Raw genomic sequence first — 14576 nt, 5'->3', positions numbered from 1 at the left:
CATCTCTCTAATTATATGTTGTTTATATCCTCAGGGAACTGAGTCTTCACACTTCTGTAAATATCATTTAATTCCTGCTAGATCCCTTTTAGAGTCAGAAGTATGCACAGTTTATTTTTTCAAAACTTCAAATTCTTTACTGACTTCCTAGAGTCCTTTTGATATTTCCTCCCCCATTGCTAAAATATTTCTTCTGATGTGTTGTGACTTAGTGTGAGTAAGGGTAGCAGAATTTTATCCTGAGTCATCCTATTGATTTCAGTGGGACAGGTTGTGGAATAAAGTGCTATTGAACCTGAGAAAGGGTGGCAGAATCTGACCCTTTCACCTTTTTGGCAATCCACTTTCTGTCACTTTACTCCATAACAGCTGTAGGATATTACTGAGAGCCAGTGAAAGAAGACACTGGTTTTATGCAATATGCTCTTTATTCTGGCTCTAGGTTCTTGTACTTTCAGTAAATTAATTGTAAAGATTGCTTTTGTATGCTTGCTGTAATTCTATAATCTTTACTTGTAATTCAGTAAAATGGGACTCCATTATCATTTTTCTTCCTTTCATAACACTGAATACTCCAGTCCTGGGAAACTTCTTTTAAAACATCCCTGATTATTCCTGGAGTTGCAGTTCCTGGTTAATTTGATAGCATTTTATTTGTATTTTATTGCCACATCAGAGTGGTTGTCTTTGATAACCCCCGGTTGATATTTCATCTCTTAAATGAGACAATTGAGGTTTCCAGTTAATCTCTACAGATGCAGGTTCGGAATTTTAGTTATGAGTACATCTTGAGCAAGTGATTGAGAGATCAAAAACGAAATCTAATCAGAAGTATACAGAATGTTCTGAACAGTGAAATCAGACACTGCATGGCTGGTGTAAATTGGCGTGCCTCTGTTGAAGTCAACAAAGCTATACTAATTTTATCTGGCCCAGAATCCTAATATTCTGGTTTGTTTCCTTTGTTATGTCTAGAAAATTACAATCCATACTGGATTGTTCAAATTCTTATTTTTCCTTAATTTATTTCAGTTTGTAACTCTTTGTTCCAGGTTCTTTCATATCTGTAAATCACCTAGCACATATAAAAAATAGTATTGTTTTATCCCTTTTCCTAGTTTAACCAAGGAATAATTTAAGTGAGTTTAAAGATTCACCCTAGAAATTATGGCCATTTTGGAGGGATCCTATTTTATCTATTAGTTTACAATACAAAACAAAACCGTGAATTATATTGGTTTATGGCATATATATTAGTTAATGTTTCCAGGTATCATTTCATCTTCTTTGTCACTGACCCATCCCTCTGGGTCAGAGATTAGTTGTTCACTTAGCATCTGTTGATTAAAGTCATCACTTGCTACATTTGAATTTTTAAGATGAGGCAATTATCCAATCTCCCATTCTCTTTTCACTTTGAGATCTTCTTTATAGTATTTGTCCAAGAAACCATTTTCAACTCTTTGGATGTTTAGGATATTCTGGGGTGCAAACCAGACCAGTGAGGGATTGTCAGCATCTGCTATACAACCTGGGTTCCTCACAAACAGCCAAAAAGCATGCAGATCACACCCTGACTGTCTGTGTACAGCCACAGCCCTGCTCCAGCAATTCTGACCCCAGCAGCCTGTTAACAACATACCAGCCACAGTCTGGCTTCCAGCAACCTTGCTTACTACAAGTAGGGTGACCCCAACAGACTCCCAGTCCCAGATGTTCCCCTTTTTTCCAAAAAGAAATCAAAATACAACAATTTGCCAGCTTGAATGGAGTTACTCACAAAGTTCACAAGACTGGATTACTTTTGATTAAAGAATAAAACAAGTTTATTTAATTATAAAGAGATAGGTTCTAAGTGAGTACAAGTATTAAGTCATTAAAGTCAGAAATAGTTACAAGAAAAATAAAGATAAAACACTTCTTAGTACTAATTTTATCAAACTGACTTGGTTCAAGGTGAAATTCTTACCACAGGCTTTCAGTAGCATTGCTGACTAAACTCACAGGCCAGGATCTGCTCCCTAGGTCCAATGGCTATTTACTTTTGTCTTCTTAGGGGAAAGAGAGAGATGGACAGGGGAGGGCAGGGCCGGCTCCAGGCACCAGCCGAGCAAGCTGGTGCTTGGGGCGGCAGCTTGTAGTAGGCGGCATTCCGCCCAATCCTAGGGCGGCATGGCTGCTTTTTTTTTTTGTTCCGCTCTGGCCGCCCTGTAGGGGGCAGCGGCATGGAGGACGGGAGCGCCCTGCAGCAAGCCCGGCAGGGCAGCCCGCATCCTTCCCTCCCAGCCGACTGGAGCGGTGCAGAGCCCTCCCTGCTGAAGCCCTGGCTGCCCCCCTTCACTCTCTCTTCCCCCCGCTCCCTCCCCCTCCCCCCGCTAGCTGGGGCACATCTGCAGGGCAGGGAGTCCCCCTGCACCCTGGCTCCAGCCGCGCTGCAGGTTTTTTTTTTTTTTTTTTTTTGCTTGGGGCGGCCAGAAAGCCAGAGCCAGCCCTGGGGGAGGGATCACTTGGGGTGGTTTTGCCCCTCTTTTTTTTAGTTCAGTTACCCTTTGAAAAGCATTTTCCTGAGTGTGCCTCCTAGTTAAAGTTCTTGGACCAATTTTGAGTGCTCAGTCCCCACACAGCCTGTAGTTTTGAACTCACACACATCTGATGATAAGTAAACATTCAGGTAAATAAGCAACAATAGTTTTCCAAATTACAAAGATGACAAATCTGTGACCCAAAAAGTAGAAAGTCAAACTAGAGGTAAAGTCATCTTGGATATAGTACGTATAAATAGACAGTGACTGATTGAGGATATAAGAATATGTATCAGCAACCACTAGCTACTAGAATTCAGAATAGTAAAGGAATGGGTTCACGAAAGGCTGCAGGAAAAGGATATTAGATTTCAGGAAAGCAAATTCTGAGGAATTAGAAAAGTTAACGAGTAAGGTCAAATGGGTGGAAGCTGAGGAAAATGGTTAGAAAATCCCCCAAATTGACCCTAATTAGGCCTCAATAGGCTACAATTCTTTTGAAAAAATAAGAAGTGCAAGGAATGTGTCTTTAGGAGGGACTGCAAGGATATTGGAGGTTAAAAGACTCAGCAAATTGCTCTTAAATGGAAAAAAAAGAGGAACTTTAAAAAAAAAAGAACTTGGGTAAATATATGGGGAATAAAGGGATGAGACAGACAAATACCAAAGAAAATGAAAGTACCTTAATTGCAGAATGGGATGAAGTTAATGATGACTCAAATGGTTGAAATTTTGAACTGCTTCTCTTAAATTTGTTCTCAGAAAAAAAAGCAAAAAACACTTTAGTCAATTAAAAAGTGTGGAAGATCTTATAGCAAAAGCCATTGCTAAGGTCCAGATAATAGATAGATAGATAGATAGATAGATAGATAGATAGATAGATAGATAGATAGATAGATACTATTCAGCTAGTCCAGATTATATTCATTGATTAATAAAGTCAAATATTTTTTCTTCACTGATTGTTTTTTTTGTTTTGTTTTAAATAGTCATGCAAGACTGAGGCAATACTAGAAGATTAAAGGCAAGCAAACATAGCACTGATAATTTAAAAAGGAAGAAAAGTAATCATGGCAATTACTGTCCTGTTACTCTAATAACTATCCCCAGTAAAATAATGGAGGTAACGATAAGAGGAAAACTAACTAGCCATCAACATGAGGATAACAAAATAATGTGAAGTATATTGAGCAAATAATAAATGTTGCTAGATATATCTGACAACAGATGAAGTGTTACAGAAGATGGAATAAAATATATCCAATACAATTTTAATAGAGAATTTGATGCATCTCAAAAAATCAGATTCAGAAGAGGTATTCTGAACAAATAATATTTGTTAACTTATTTCATGGTATTTTTTAAAAAAATTCATTTCGTTTTACTTAATTATTCACAGTTTACTGAGCAGGGCAATAACTTGTGAATATAGAATGATTCAATTATTTGGATTAAGTATTCATAATTTACTTTTCATAATTCAGCCAGCACTATTTAATTCAAAATTTCTTGGATATAAAAACTGTCACTTGGACAGAAAACTGGATGAAGGACTCTAAACAAGGGTGGGGACAGACAACCTAGTACAAAGTTGGCAGGAGACCTGCCAAGGAGCATGTCCCGCTACAACCTGTGCTGTCTGGTTTTATTTAGTACAGTAAGTCATCCTTTGTTTCTACTGAGACCTCTGGAGGGGAAGACCAGGGCTAATCTGTGATGTTAACACCTCACTACCACCATTGTAATCAGACATGTAGCATGGTGAGCAAACATGCTCCCTCTTCCACTTTATAACCAAAAACAATTGAATGTGACAACAACTTCTTTAACTGTCAATGCTTCTTTTCACTCAAAAGGCCTAAGATGATTTCTCTAAATTTTGAACAAAGGGTCAGACCTTTAGCTGATATAAGTCAGCGTACCTCTATGGCTTCAGTAGAAGCAGGCCAGTTTACACCAGCTGATGATCTGGCCTATATATTTTATATTTCAGAGGAAAAACTCTATCACAATATTCTTCAGTTAGATTACGCCACCAAAAGTAGGAATCTTACATGTGACATCTTTTAAAAGGTTGGGTTTTTTTAGTCATCTAAAGCATTCAGAGCACTTAAAAAAATGTCTTGCATTCTTAACACCACACAGGAAAAACACACCTGTAAAAGACTTCCTTATTTTGGAGTTCCAGGATCCTACAGAAGGGTTAACTCACTGCAGGTGCACCACCTTGTGTCTAAGTGAGGCACAGCAAGTTCTCTCTGTTGGGTAGGGTCACAGAAACTCCCTCAAGACTGTCACTAGATGTGCTGGGAAACCACTGAGAACAAACCCCCCTGCCAGAGAAGGCTTCCCTCCACTCCCGTCTTGCTGAGCTGGACACACCAGTTGGCTACAGCACAGACCAAGAGGTTGGACCATTCCCCCCACAGTTCACAGAAACTTAGCCCAGGAGCTTCTCAGTTAACCGGGACTTTCCCAGCACCCAGTATTCAGTCTTTCTAGGAGCCTAAACCTCAAATGAATCCGTTTTACCTTGTATAAAGCTTATACAGGATAAACTCATAAATTGTTCGCCCTCTATAACACTGATAGAGAGATATGCAGAGCTGTTTGCTCCCCCAGGTATTAATTACTAACTCTGGGTTAATTAATAAACAAAAGTGATTTTATTAAGTATAAAAAGTAGGATTTAAGTGTTTTCAAGTAATAACAGACAGAATAAAGTAAGTTACCAAGCAAAATAAAACAAAACACACAAGTCTAAGCCTAATACAGTAAGAAACTGAATACAGGTAAATCTCACCCTTAGAGATGTTCCAATAAGCTTCTTTCACAGACTAGACTCCTTCCTAGTCTGGACCCAATCTTTTTCAGACCAACATTGTGGTTTATGGCCTGGGTCCAGCAATCACTCACACTCCCGTAGTTACAGTCCTTTGTTCCAGTTTCTTTCAGGCATCTCTTTGGGGTGGAGAGGCCATCTCTTGAGCCAGCTAAAGACAAAATGGAGAGGCTTCCAGGGCTTTTTATATTCTCTCTCTTATGGGTGGAAACCCCTTTGTTCTTCTGTGCAAAGTCACAGCCACAAGATGGAGTTTGTAGCCACCTGGGCAAGTCACATGTCCATGAATGATTCAGCTTTTTGCAGGTGGACGCCATTGCTTACATGTTAGTTTGAACGTTCCAGGAAAGCTCAGATGAGGATTGGCATCTCCCAAAGTCCATTGTCAGTTAAGTGTTTCTTGATTGGGCACTTACTCAGAATAGTCCTTTCTCAAGAAGCTGACCAAATGCTTCACTGATGCTACTTAGAATCAAACACATTGAGATACAAGTACATAGCCAATATTCACAACTTCAAATACAAAAATGATACACACATACAGACAGCATAATCATAACTAGCAAATTTCAACCTTTCCATAGACACCTTACTTGACCTCCTTTGTACAAGATTTGGTGCAACTATAGGACCTTGGTTGCAACAATGATCTATACGGTCACAGTTCATGTCAATAATGTCATACACTCCTCTCTAGGAGCCCTGATGACGGTCACTCAAGTTGTCTGCCTCTTCCCATGATTCAACTCTGTGGCTCGTTCCTGTTTATTCTCACCCCTTCTGTGTCTAACAATGTCCAACAAAAGCATATGCCCTGCCCTTTGTCCACTGAGCTTTCCATGATTCTGGGTACAGTGGTCTGTACACCCTTTTCTCGGGGTTTCATGGAACCTTATCAGTGGCTAGTAGAGGTCAGGCCCATCTTCTACCCTGGGTTCCAGTACAAGCACTCTAAGACAGGCAGTTAAGGTTCATTCTGCCAGACTCCTTGCTACCACATCCCTGGACTTCTTCCTACCAAGCCTATGAGTGAACCTCTAAGTTCATCCTTCTTTCTGAGCCGGGACTCACAGAGATCTTCCCTGAATCCCCCAATAAATCCCCAACTAAAAGTATAAACTTAAAATCCCCCTTCTGCTCTCTCCAGGCTTAACCTTTCATCTCTCTCTCTCTGTTCCTTAACTGACCATCTCTGTGTTCTCTCCCTGGAAGTCCAGATCCTGCCCTATTATCAGGGATCATCCCTTGAGCTTGCTTCACTCCAGTGGCTATTCTGGGTCTCCAGATTTTTGCCTGACTTTGCTACTCAGGAGAGGATCCCAGGGGCAACCCTCCCCTGGGCCTTTCTCTTTGCAACTTCTCATCACTCCGGCTCCAGACAGTGACTACAAATTTTCTCCTTTAGCCCTCTTCTACTCTGGGCTTCCTCTCTTTATAGAAACCATGAAGCTCCTTTCCCAGCTCAGCTTCATCTTTAATTCAACTGGATCCACCTTCCAGGTGCAACCAGGTGGGTTAATTGACCTCTCTAGGCTACATTAATTCCCTATCACAGATATATTTAAGTTAACACCAGTGAGCATGATGCTGTGGAATCCTCTACACTATGTCTGTAGCAGATATATCCATTATAATCCAGTGACTTTCAACATGAGTGGAGTTCTATCATTAAAAAATTCTGATTAACAGCCTTAGTTCTGGTGCCAAAGCCCACTAGGGTATAAAATTCAAAATGCCATTCCTGTCTCTGCCTGGATTAAATGTTGTATTTTTCTCATATTCAAGGTAGTAAAGATTTCTCATGTTACTGAACCAGAGTGTCAGGGCCTTTTCTGTGTTAGTTTTGCATTAGAAGAAAAAGATGACAACTCCTCCCACAGCACCATTCGATCCCTCCATGAGATCAGAAAACTGTATGTAGGGATGGGGCAGCAGGAATGGAACTATATGTGGAATTACATTAAATATTCTGTGGTTCCCACTACAGCTGAAGATATTGCAGTGGTGACAATGGCAAGCAGAAACCCTGACTTTCAAGAGCAGATCCCTGACCTTTTGCATATCTCTCTGGATTTGCAAATTGAGGTCAGTATTACTGACTATGTCACTTGACTTGGGGCTGACAAATTCTCCTCTTCCTCCCCTTTCCCGATGGAATAATCCTAGGAACAGTACCATGTGGGATGTTTACAGGCCCCACACAGGGACTAAGGAAGGTAAGGTATAGTACTAGTGCAAGAGGGCCTCACCTCTCGGCAGCTGTGGCTCATGCTCCAAGTTGAGGATCTGTTCAAAAGGGGAATCTGATAGTGAAACGGGGGAGGGAGGGAGGGAAGGGAAGAGGAGACTGTCTGAAAGGATAGAGATAGTTTTCAGCTTTTGGAGGCAAAGCGATCCACAAGACTGGGCATGGACCATGTGTAAAATCCAATTAGGAGGGAAGGGGCCTGACCCTTTTCCCTCCCCCATTCCCTACTGAGGGAAAATAACTGGACACTAGGAAAAGAGCGGAGGAAAGCTTATCTGGCTGACTGAGCTGCTGATTAGGAACCCCTTGCTGGAGTGCAGGGAGCTACAACTGTGCCCCAAACCGAAGAGAGAGTTAGAAGATGGGAGGCTGGTCTAGTGTACAAGGAAAAGGTGACTGAGACACTCCATGCATCTCCTCCTTGGGCCATGGGCTGGGACCCAGTGAAGTGGGAGGGCCTGGGTCCCCTTACCTCCCCCCTACCCATGGAATTCAGGGTGGGTGTTGACCAATAGCTTGCCTACTGCTTACTCCAAGTGAAGCCTGCTACAATTTGGCTGATAATGAGGGCAGTCTGAAGGGAAGATTTCTTTAAAAAAAAATAAAATAAAAGGGGAGGAAGCTCTGTGCAAGGCCAGGAAGGTAGGGATTTAAAGATGGACATGGACAAACTGCTTACGTGGGTTGGGTAGCAGCAGTAACAGCAGCAGCAGAAGACCCAACTGCTCCAGCAGCTAGCTGCTCAGCAATGGCAGCAAGTCTTGCTGCAGAAGCAGTAGCAAATCATTGGAGAGTTGACTGCAAAAGAGTAGGATCAGAAACAGCAGCTGGTATAATAGAGGGCCACTCTGTTAAAGCCCCAGAGCATGCCATGCAACCTGGCACTGGGGGGCACCAGTCCAGGTCCCACATTGAGTGTCCCACTGAAACTAACAAAAATAGGGCGAGATGATGACCCCAAGGTGATCCTGATAACTTCTGAGAGGGTTGCCATGGCAGCCCAGTAACCTGTGTATATAGCTGGGCCACTCTGCTAGCTTCACACATAATAGAGACAGCATAGGTTGTACATCGGAGCCTCAATGTGTGATCTGTGCAAAGTTACCCTCAGTTTAAGGTGATCATTTTGGAAACCTTTAATTTTTTGGCTCAGACTTACCGCCAGTGATTCTGATGGGAAAATTTCCCACCTGAGGCACGACCACGTGTAGTGGCCCAAAGTCTAGAACATTGTTGGCCGTGGCTCCAGCCAACCAAGAAAGAAGGAGTCCAAGTATCTAAAAGAGTCATGTTGGAGAAGTTTATCCAATTTCTACCAATCGGAGGACAGGAGTGGGTGGTGCGGCACCATCCTTAAACACTCATAGAGACCATAACATTATCCGATAACTATCTACTCATCACCAGGCCCATAGCACAGAACCAAGGCGTGGCTCGACCCCACTCCAGATGATGCACGTCACAGAAGGTAGGACAAGGAAGGGGGACATGAGAAGGGCATGAAAACTTGACCCTGGTAAGACCACGGCTGCAGATGAAGGGTCCATTCTGAATTGTTCATTTTCAGAATGGAGAGAGGTAAATAGTGGTGTCCCTCAGGGGTCTGTACTGGGCCCAGTCCTATTCAATATATTCATAAACTATCTGGAAAAAGGGGTAAGCAGTGAGGTGGTAAAAATTTATGATACACAACTACGCAAGATAGTTAAGTCCTAGGCAGACTGGGAAGAGCTACAAAAGGATCTCTCAAACCTGGGTGACTGGTCAACAAAATGGCAGATGAAATTCAATGTTGATAAATGCAAAGTAATGCACATTGGAAAACATCCCACCTATACATATAAAATGATGGGGTCTAAATTAGCTGTTACCACTCAAGAAAGAGATCTTAAAGTTATTGTGGATACTTCTCTGAAAACATCCACTCAATGTGCAGCAGCAGTCAGAAAAGCAAACAGAATGTTGGGAATCATTAAGAAAGGGATAGATAATACAACAGAAAATATCACATAAATCCATGGTACGCCCACATCTTGAATACTGCATGCAGATGTGGTCACCTCATCTCAAAAAAGATATCTTGGAATTGGAAAAGGTTCAGAAAAGGGCAACAAAAATGATTAGGGGTATGGAACGGCTGCCATATTAAAAGAGATTAATAAGACTGGGACTTTTCAGCTTGGAAAAGAGACGACTAAAGGGGGATATGTTAGAGGTCTATAAAATCATGATTGGTGTGGAGAAAGTAATTAAGGAAGTGTTATTTACTCCTTCTCATAACACAAGAACTAGGGGCCACCAAATGAAATCAATAGGCAGCAGGTTTAAAACAAACAAAAGGAAGTTTTTTTTTTCACACAATGCACAGTCAACCTGTGGAACTCCTTGCCAGAGGATGTTATGAAGGCCAAGACTATAACAGAGTTCAAAAAAGAACTAGATAAATTCATGGAGGATAAGTCCATCAATGACTATTAGATAGGATGGGCAGGGATGGTGTCCTCAACCTCTGTTTGCCAGAAGCTGGGAATGGGCGACATGGGATGGATCACTTGATGATTACCTGTTCTGTTCATTCCCTCTGGGGCACCTGGCATTGGCCACTGTCGAAAGACAGGATACTGGGCTAGATGGACCTTTGGTCTGACCCAGTATGGCCGTTCTTATGTTCTTATGTTCTAAGGGTGGTGGGTGGGGACATGCCCTCACCAGGACTCAGGCAAAGGAAGTATATCTAGCCCTAAGAGCCCCTCCCCGAAGCCAGTAAGTGATGCAGGAGACGAAGCTGGGCCCACCGCCCTAAGCAATGGGGGCTTTCTTCATGTGTGAGTAACCAAGTCACTTCTGCCAAGACTGCTTGGAAAGGATTAATAATAGGGCTGTCAAGTGATTAAAAAAAGTAATTGCACGATTTAAAAAATTAATCGTGATTAATCACATGATTAATGTGTCCATGTTGATGACGGGTTCTGCTCAATAATGATCCAAGGCAGTGCGGACCGACGCATGTTCATTTTCATCATCTGAGTCAGATGCCACCAGCAGAAGGTTGATTTTCTTTTTTGGTAGTTTGGGTTCTGTAGTTTCTGCATCAGAGTGTTGCTCTTTTAAAACTTCTGAAAGCATGCTCCACAGCTCATCCCTCTCAGATTTTAGAAAGCACTTCAATTTTTTAAACCTTGGGTCGAGTGCTGCTTTAGAAATTTCACTTTGGTAACTTCTTTGTATTTTGTCAAATCTGCAGTGAAAGTATTCTTAGAACAACATGTGCTGGGTCATCACCTGAGACTGCTATAACATGAAATATAGATGGAATGCAGGTAAAACAGAGCAGGAGACATACAATTCTCCCTCCAAAGAATTCAGTAACAAATTTAATTAGCATATTATTTTTTCAATGAGCAGAGAAGCATATCCTCTGGAATGGTGGCCGAAGCATGAAGGGGCATACAAATGTTTGGCATATCTCGCACGTAAATACCTTGCAACACCAACTACAAAATTGCCATGTGAACGCCTGTTCTCACTTTCAGGTTGCATTATAAATAAGAAGCGGGCAGCATTATCTCTCATAAATGTAAACAAACTTGTTTGTCTTAGCGATTGACTGAACAAGAAGTCAGACTGAATGGACTTGTACGCTCCAAAGTGAGCAGTGTACATTTTGTATTCTGTGTTGTAATTAAAGTCAATATATTTGAAAATGTAGAAAAGCATCCAAAAATATTTAATACATTTCAATTGGTATTCTATTGTTTAACAGTGCAATTAAAACTGCGAATAATGGCGATTAATTTTTTTAATTGCAATTAATTTTTTGAGTTAATCATGTGAGTTAACTGCGATTAATCGACAGCCTTAATTAATCACTTTCTCTGTTCAATGTTTAAGTCACAAATATCTAGGTTCAGAGATGTAGCAGATATGACGGATGGTTTCCGAACTAGACCTCTCACTGGTTTTCAGTTCAGAAGTCTATCTTTATAGGGAATAAATACATTGGCCAATCTTTTAATTAATAATTATTCTGTCTGTCTATGTAAACTGACCATGTCCCTAGATCCAAATTATTTCTCTGTTTCCCCTCCAAAGGACAACTGTAAAATTAAAGGAAAATGTAAAATCTTCTCCAAGTATCTATCCTTATTTAAAGCTTATGGTCTCCCCTTTGTTAAACAGTGAGGAAATAATAAGACCACATGGGAATTCTGACTAGTAGGGAAGACCCACAGTCACTTTAGAATTTGCTTCTGATCTTACAGAAACCTTTTTGCAATGATGGATTTTCTCTGTGCTGCTGGTATAAATAACTCAGCTGTGATAATATCCTTAATTAGAACTTTTATTTACATTCAGACTTTTTTTTAAAGTGTCCTTCTTTGTTTTAGCAAAGTAATCAGATGAGGTAGCCCCTGCTGACAGTACCCACACAGACCTGAGGCACTTAGCCTTCTGCTGCTGCTTCTCCCAATTGTGCCCTAGAATTAATCTCCCATTTGACAAGGATAGACTCTGCCTCATGAGGTTTTCTACAAGTCATCATGTTTGCAGCGTTAAAGATCATTAGGGTTGCTGTATACATGAGGGGATATTTCATTCCTTTAGTCCTCAGTTTAACCTTTTCTGCTTTAAAACAAACAAACAAAAAACTTTTTTCTCTCTGTGTTTGGTAGGAAAATTTCTGGCAGATTAAACAAAATCCCATCTTCCATTGTACTCCAGACTCGTTTTTCTTTTTCTTTTTTTGGTAGCTTCCATTATCTTCATCTTGTCATCTAAGTTACTTCCTGATTACTGCTTTAGGTTGCTCATCCTTCTCTGGCCTGGTCCCCAGAACTGGTCCTTTATAAGGACGGGATCTTGCAGCTGACTGTGTGCCTCCATGCTTAGTTTTGTTTACAGGTCACAGTATTAAGGATTCTGTAGAAAACTTTTCAAGGACCATATAGGACCCCATTCTTGTTTCACTTATGCTTTAAGAAATACGTCTACATCCCAAGTGATTGGGGCTCTGCTAACCTGTGCCTGAGCAGATTCCCTTTGCAGGATTTAGGCCTCAAAAGCTTGTCTCTCTCACCAACAGAAGTTGGAGTAATAAAAGATACAGCCTCACCCACCTTGTCTCTCTACTAAATAACACACATTCAAAAATTAATTTAGATTTAGAAGGGGGTAAAATCAGGCCCTAAATAGCATTTAGGTAACTTTGGTTTTAAAATAAGCAAGTAGTAAACATCCCCTCTTACCCGTCCCTCCCCCAATACAATTGTCTTTCTAGCAGCTACTGAATTTTTTAGAACAGGTACTTTGATCAATCACTTTTTTCAAAAAATCCACAATTATTAAATTGTACAAAGTTCTGACATAGTGACGTCAATATGGGCCTCATCCACAACCCATTGATGTCACCACCGTGGACATGGCATATAGGATCATGACCATCTATGGTGCTTGTAGATTAAATAAAGAAAGAAAGAATCTCCTGATGTCCATTATGTTCCCAGCATACACACAGAGACTTTACCAGTGGTTCTCAAACTTTTCAAACTTTTGTACTCATGACCCCTTTCACATAGCAAGCCTCTGTGTGTGACCCCCCTAATAAATTAAAAACACTTTTTTATATATTTAACACCATTATAAATGCTGGAGGCAAAGAGAGGTTTGGGATGGAGGCTGACAGCTCGTGACCTCCCATGTAATTACCTCGCGACCCCCTGAGGGGTCCCGACCCCCAGTTTGAGTTTAGATAAAATCATAAAATACTCTTGCTGGAAGGTTGCAATGTATCATTGCTTTATTTCTAGAAATCAGAATGGTAACACACAGAAACCCCCAAACAGAGAAATAAAGCAGGCTGCTCCCTAAAACAAAAAGGCACAACTTAACCCATGTCACTGCGGGCTGTCTCTCTGCAAAACATACTCTGTGAGGCCCAGATGACAAGCTTCCCTACAGAGTTTGCTAGCAGCATGCAGGACCTGGAAACCCCTTGAAAATGTAAAGTGATAGCTTACAATTTTAACACAGTTTTCTATATTGCACAGTATTCAATCAAAGAGTTAACAATAGCAATTGGCAATTTCAGAAGAAAATTAATGAAACTCTTAAGTATGTATATTAACCAAACACCCCTATGCCTTTAAATGCTATAACTATTCTATAAAATACCTTCATTTCTCTTTTAGAAAAAAAAATCTGGTAGATGTGATCTCTATTAGCTTCCTTAATAATATGCTGATTTCACAGACTATTATTTTAAAGTTTCTCTTTTATTTATTTATTTATTTTTAATTATTTCATACTGTGTGTTTTAATAGGTTTTCAGAGAATTTCTTTTTCCTTCCCTGCAACTGAGCATTTCTGGTTTGTGAAAGGTTTTTTGTTAATGTTTCCAGCTGTGTCATAGTTTTGTAAATTATATCAAAGGTCATTAATTTTTGTTTGTTTTCCCCTATAAGTCTACAGAGATGAGCTTTTAATACTTGTTTTTGAAAAACTGTTTTCCTTTTTTTATTTCCTGCTGCTTATATGAGCAACTCAATAAACCTTTTAATGAAGGTGGCTGAAATATTTGTTCTCTCTTTTTTAAAAACATTTATTTCTACTTTGTTAATGCTGACAGTTTGTTAAATACTTTTTTTCTGTAATTTTGACATTTTGTGAACTTGAATTTGCCCTAATAAACAGTCCCGAAATCTTTACCGTCAGCAACATCTCTTGAACTTACAACTGAATTATTTGGGGAAAACAATAAAACTTTCAGCCTCACGTTTTTTACAAGGCAACTGTGGAACCTAGCAGAGATATTGTAATCTTGCTCCAAAGTCTTTTAATTCAGCATAATATTCAGTACATTTCTGGTGGTGAAACAAGTAAGCACTTGGCACTTTGAAAAGACAACCAGCATACAATAGGAATTTTCTGTGATCATTTTGCTGGTTGTTGGCTTTTTCTTTTCTTA

This window comes from Emys orbicularis, chromosome 1, assembly GCF_028017835.1.
Source record: "Emys orbicularis isolate rEmyOrb1 chromosome 1, rEmyOrb1.hap1, whole genome shotgun sequence".
Taxonomy (NCBI): domain Eukaryota; kingdom Metazoa; phylum Chordata; order Testudines; family Emydidae; genus Emys; species Emys orbicularis.
The sequence above is the reverse complement of the archived record's forward strand: the minus strand, read 5'-3'. Positions refer to the sequence as shown.